The sequence below is a fragment of the Bombus huntii genome, chromosome 9 (genome assembly GCF_024542735.1).
Source record: "Bombus huntii isolate Logan2020A chromosome 9, iyBomHunt1.1, whole genome shotgun sequence".
Classification (NCBI taxonomy): domain Eukaryota; kingdom Metazoa; phylum Arthropoda; class Insecta; order Hymenoptera; family Apidae; genus Bombus; species Bombus huntii.
Window position 1 is genome coordinate 13,800,949 of NC_066246.1, and position 6,906 is coordinate 13,807,854.

A 6,906-nucleotide genomic window follows, 5' to 3' on the forward strand; every position below is an offset into this window, starting at 1 on the left:
AGAGGCTTTTTAGGGATGATCACAAGAGGAGAATGAAGATATTTAACAATCTCGTAGTAGGGGTTCTGGCGTATAGGACGGAAGAAACAGAACTTGAAACGATTGGAAAGGAAGGTTTGGACGAAAAGACAGAAAAATACAGGAGAATGTAGCAAAAAGTCTTCCTAAAAAAAGAAACATCCTTCCTGAAAAAAAAAGAGGGAAAAAGGAGGTAGTAAAAAACTCAAAGAAAGGTTAGGACACTTCGAAGAATGCGGGTACAGCGAAGAAGAAGTAGAACAATTATAGAAGAAAGGAATGGACGTAGGAGAGATCCTAAGGAAGAGGAAAAAGGTGTAAAAAGACAAAAACAATGGAACAGAATATAACGATTTACCTAGATACAGTAAGAAATACAGAAGAATAACGACAGGAAGTTTACGAAAATATCTAACGTAGAAAAAGAAGAGGAAACAAAAGATATTGGCAAGAGTAAAGCGCGGCAGCTTGGAGAACTCATGTAGATTTTGATTGAGTTGAAGAAGAAAACAGGTGTTTATTTTGTGAAACCAGTAAATGGGACATTTAAACACTGGAAGATGTACGAAGAAATTCGTAGAACAAACTTGAGAATGGAAGAAATACTAATTAAATGGCTAAAAAAGGTACAGAAAAAGGAGAAAGAGACGGAGGAGAGATGAGCAAAGGAGCCAGTGCAAAGTGTAAATTGCAAATAGTAGCCAATGAAATAGTTTATGATACCTTTAAGAAACAGAAATACTTTGAGCAAATGAAAGACGGTTTTAGAATAGAAACCAAAGAAATGATTATGTAAGGCAGATTCGATTAAATTAATCCATTGCTTGATTCATTGCCTAATTATTTTTTGTCATGAAATTAATTTACATACCTCGAGTACAAAAATAAATTATTCTTTATTAAATATATGGTAATTATTTACCTTAAGAAACACCATGCCGATGATCTTGATTTTCATACACGTTGTTAAGGACATGATTCCGAATAACTTTTCTTAATAACTTAATCGATGGTTTTCTACAATTTCCGACATATTTGCAAAAAGCTATTGTTACTATTATATTGAATCTTGCCTATACTACATCGCGGTGGCCTGCAAACAATCTTTATAACGGGCGAATTTTTTCAAATAACTGATGCTGAGGTTCTCTCAGCTGTAAACAGTAAGTGAAATAGGTTGTTCGAAACGAAGAACAAGCAATGCAAAAAGATCTTTTGAACGCACAAATATCATATGCATTGGCAGCCGCTATTAAAATCTACATCAACCCTTATCCCAGGAAAATGAAGATACATACTGATCAATCCAGCCGTTGTGAAGAAGCTGGTTATTACCCATGTTGTCAGTATAGCATGCATGATGTCAATATATCACATTTGATATACTGACGCATACACTGCTACGGACGTGTAACCAAGATTCAATGAAGTAGTAGTAATAGTTTTTTGTAAATATCTTGGAAACTATACGAGGCAGCCGATTAAATTATTAAAAAAAAAGTTACTCAGAAGAATTTCTTTAACATATGTGAAGATCAAGATCATAGGCGTGGTATCCATTGAGGTAAACAATTACCAAAAATATTGTACAAAATATAAGTTCCACAATATTCTACATATATATATGTCGAAGATGAAAGGAAAAACCGGAGCCTTCCCTTTGCAATTTTAGGAAAAATCATCTAATGCTTTAGCTTAGATTTTATCATAACTGTAATTAAGCAATTGTTATCATTCGATCTGATTGTAATTGTTCGAGATTTGTGATAGCAAAATTGAGTTCGAGGTGACAACTGGTCGCCGAACGTAGCCACGGTCACGGGATAAACGTTTTGCCTGACGAAGGTGTGGAGCGGTTGTATGGTTCTCCCTAGAAATGTGGTTGTGGCGGCATACGGCCTCAAGAACGGACCTGGCCACATAGGATTGTACTTTGGAGATGTCGATATAATGGGACACACGTTGTATTATGAATCAAACTCCAGACGGAAACTGCCTAGCAACGGCGTTTGGAACTTTCTCGATGCTTCCAAAGAGTATACAACAAACTTTTGGCAGAAACCGCCTAGCAACGGCGATTGGAACCTTCTCGATGCTTCCAGCGAGCATATAACAAACAAATGCAGTCGTACAGCGAGAAAGATTTTCATCAGATCATTCATTCGTGTGATCGCCTTGGAAAGTGATACATCGAGCAGTTTACCGAGCGTCTCAGCAATCGTATTTTTGTGTCTAAAATTATTCTACGAATAGTAAAGAATTATCCCGTTGACCGTGGATTCGTTTGAACCCAAGAACATTGTTAATAGCGTTTATTAAATTCATTATTCGTTAAACTTATTATTCGTAAAACCTATTATTCGTTAATCTCATTATTCGTTAAACTTATTATTCGTTAAACTTATTATTCGTTAATCTAACCATTAGTTAAACTTATTGTTTGTTAATCTTATTATTCATTAAACTCAACATTCATAATATTTTGTAAAATTTTGTATATACGCGTAAATATAATCTGTTTTGTAAAACGATGGCTAATTCAAACGAAGAATCGCTACGCGCCTTAAATTCTAATGTTAATCCGACATATATATATTTCATAATTATACAATTCAAACTGCGCTACACTGTCGTTAATTCAAGACGCCTGATTACTCTTACGCTAAGATTACACGGGCGTTTTACACGCCGTATGTTGCACATCGCATTTTCTCCATCGAAGTGGGATCTTGGCTTTATGAGTGTTTTACGTACATTTGACACGTTGCACGATACACACTGATACTAAATATTGTGTCGCAATGCCAGCTTGTTTCGTTTTCCGCATGCGACACGCAACAGACAGCGTTTGGCGAGCATGTCAGAACGTGTTCCACGTCTGAATAGTCAGTTGCATTTAAACACACAATTCAATCTATGTTGTCCGTTCGCCGTTACGCAGAAGACAACACTTTGTTGCTACCTAATTAGACAACCACCCTTCGTCGTTCTTTGTCCATTATCTTATGATTTTATATTCCACTGGGCGATAGATCCCTCCAGTGAACCAGAAAATGTCCTAAATCTGGGGATTCGAAAAGTTTGGAATAGTTTCTTAAATTCTGTTTTATGCTCTGAATCGATGAAGGCGACAACTCTCCATGATGTAGCTAAACCTTGCTTTAGGGAACAAAAAAAATGGCTTTGACGCCATATTGACTTCTAACCATGATTCGTCCAATGAACAGAGTCGCTGGCTATAGATAGAAGCACGTAGTTGGCGACCATTTTGGAGCTGTGAATCAAATGCTCCTAACCGCATATGTTTTGTATATGTTTAATTTTTCGTCTCAACAATGCTTCAAGTTTCCTGCAGGTAATAGTTATTCCAGTGCATTCGAAGAATTTAGTTACGTTTTTAGAGCCAGGTTCTTTCTTCAAATTCTTTTTCGTTTCGTTTCGTTTCTTCTATCTTGTTTTTCTTTTTTCGCGTTTTTTATTTTGTTTTGCTCTGTTTTTTGTTTCTTCGTGTTTTAACTTTTATTTTATTATGTTTTCTTTAAAAATAATGGCTATAACAAAATAGAATTTATATAGCTTAACCGCCTCAAAAAAAGCAGCTGTCATTTATTTGGTTGCGAGAGAATAGTCCTTTACGTAGCAATAAACAGTGGCGCAAACTTCGAAAGCTGATGATTATTGCTGACATAAATTTATGACTCAGAACCGCAGGGACCGAATAATTTCGATGTCCCATTAACGGCGTCAAATGTAGACAATGTGTAAATATAATACGATTAACCCATTTCTTGATCAAATCTGCTTGCCTTTGGATAAGGCGATCAAGTAAGCGTTGAGTTGGACTTATATATTTTTTGCTTTGGGTAGTTCTTATATACTTCAATTAATACATATAGAAGGAAGCTAAATAGATGGCAGAGAAAGAACTGGATGCGAAGAGAAGGCCGCATTGACAACGATGACTTTGCTATGCCGTCTATGCGAACTTCTGTGGTGGCGATATTACAAAGTGCATCAAATCGATGTCATACAAACATTAATGGAAGCAATTCGCAGGCAATGTGTTTTTCAATAAGGGAAGTGGAAATGGAACACGTTTCGATGCTCACCAGTATCGACCAATCAGAATATGGCTAGAAGCCCGTATGACTTCAAAGTAACCTGTCAAATACGCTAAAAATGCTTGACTTGATATACGTATAACTTTTGAACCAGAGTATTCCACATCTTAAGACTTGATTTTAGGTCAAAATACCTCGAAAACAACAAGATTACAAAAAAGATATCAATAATTTTTGCGTCCTATTAGATGTTTAATTTAACAATTTATTTAAGTTTATCCAATTATCACCTTTTTGTGTGTCACTTCATAGTTTTTGGCGTACAGAATCCAAAACTTTAATAGTTTGTGAGGCCGGTTTATTAAAAAATAAACAAGCCTTAATTTTAGAAATTCAGCGGTTCAAAAATTATACGTGCAGAAATTTGACAGTACAATCGTGTATTTCACAGATTACTTTAACTGCATATTGGCTTCTGTCCATGATTCGTCCAGTGAATAGAGTCACTGGTTGTAGACAGAAACACGTGGGTGGCGGCCACTTTGCGGTCGAATTTTGAATCGTGGATATTGGATTAGGTTTGAGTTAATCTTTATTCTCAGGACGCCGTAAAGCAACCGGTTACGGTAGTCTGTGCGGTCATCTGTGCGGATCAATCAGATGATGAATAGTCGTCGACATGGCGTCATACTAATCTGTAAAATACGCTAAAAACGCTCAACTTTGTACACGCATAGCTTTTGAACCAGGGTATTCCTAAAGGTAAGACTTGTATTTTTAAATTCTACGCGTCAAAGACTATTAGGTCATGATGTTTATGCTTCAAAAACATACAAACGTCTTCTTGCATTGCCTTTTCCACCTCCCCCTCCCCCCGACACCCTCACTTTTCCATTTCAAGCCACGAGTCTAGCTTCCAGTAGTCCCGATCGCAATAGTAATAAGTTCAAAATCCTTTCCAGCGAGAACATTGCCTGCGTCCCGAGCACTTCTTAAATTCCTCCTATAAATCCTATACAATCAAATCCAATTATTGGTACATTTGTAAGCGAACTTCAAGGAAATATAATCTGTAGTTTATATAAATACGCTCCGATTTTTCCAAAGTGCCACGGTTTACTCAGGTTTACGTTTAGAATACGTATAGGGAAATCTTATTCGTTCGTCCGCGTTGACAATTCAACAAAAAATGCTGGAATATCCTAGACGCCGCAACCGCAAAACCGTTGGGGCCTGCTAATCTACAACGCAGTAAGAGAGAGGATTTAATTTATAGAACCCTCAATTGTCCTCCGACGAATGACGAAAACCAGGCGAGTGCTCTGTACATTTGAAGCTTTACATCTTCTGCACATCTGCTATGGACGAAGAGGTTTCCGCCAATTCATTTGCTCCTAGCGCGAGCTTCCATGTCTTCCGCCACTGTCGCTAGCGGCTCTTCATTGTCCCCAAACTCTGTTACTTCTGTCAATCTCCACATTTCAAACTTCTCATTTAACATCGTCCAGTTCGAAAAGGAATTATCGGCTCCGACAAGACATTCGTTATCCAATTTCTTGTAAAGGAATTTACACGCCGGGCAGTGTTCCAGCGTGTGCTGCGCTGAATCCACGCTCGCATCGCAGTGGTGGCAGCGCGCGGTCGCCTCCTTCTCGATTCGGTGCAGATACTCACCGAAGTAGCCGTGTCCGGTGAGCACCTGCGTCACCCTATAGGTCAGGGGAGGCCCGCCGCCGTCCAACCAAACGTCCCAGTTTGGAAGGACGGCCCCGAGGACCCTTATCCCCGGCGCACCCGCTCTCGTGTCGAGGTTGGCGCGCCATCTGTCAAGCAAAGCCCGCCGAGGCCGAACCCTGACGTCGGCGCCCACCGGGCCCATCCCGCCCGACTGGCCCCGAGTGTGGAGATAAATCTCGTGACACCTCAGGGTCTGCAATTCGAACGGGGGAAACCCGGCCAGCACCGCAGCTGCTGCCGCCGAAATGGTGCGGAAGCCCCTCACTACCTTGATGGCCACCGTCCTGTGCAGCCTCCTGACCGCTAGGAGACTGCGACGGTTGGTCATCAGGTCCTCCGCCCAGATCGGAGCTCCGTAGAGGAGCCTCGATCGCACCACGCCGGCGTACATCCGGCGCACTCCGACGTCGGGCTCGGCCAGCCGAGGCAGCAAACGTCCTAAGGCGTTCGCCGCCGCCTCAACAGACGGTGCCAGGCGCTCGAAGTGAGCGCCGAAGGTCCAGTGGCTGTTGAGGGTCAGGCCCAGATACTTCATGCTGGTTCCGACCCTGATCTCAGCCCCCTCCAACCTCAGGCGATAACCCGCTGGAGGCGTCGCGTGATCGGCCTTGCGGCAAAACCACATTGCCTCAGACTTCTCAGGGGACACCCTCAGTCCCAATCCCTTGATCTCGGTGACCACGCAGGCCACCGCCAGCTCCGCCAGGCGGACGATTCTACCCCATGCCGTGCCCCAGACCAGCACCAACGTGTCGTCGGCGTAGCACGCCAGTACCGAGTTCGGAGGCATCGGCGTCCGAAGCATTGCGTTGTACGCGATGTTCCACAGCAACGGACCCAACACCGAACCCTGCGGGACCCCGCAATGTACAGCCCTCTCGGTCACCCCTCCGCCCCGGACGGTGTAGACGATACTCCGGTCCCGGAGGAACGCCCGGATCACACCCCGCAGGTACGCGGGCACCCGATAAAATTCGAGGGCCCGGCATATCCTGTCCCAGTTGACCACGTCCAGCGACACGGCCAGCGCCACGTAACCACGCCGCTCGGCTCCCTCGACAAGGGAGCGCACACGGGCGACAGTGTCGGT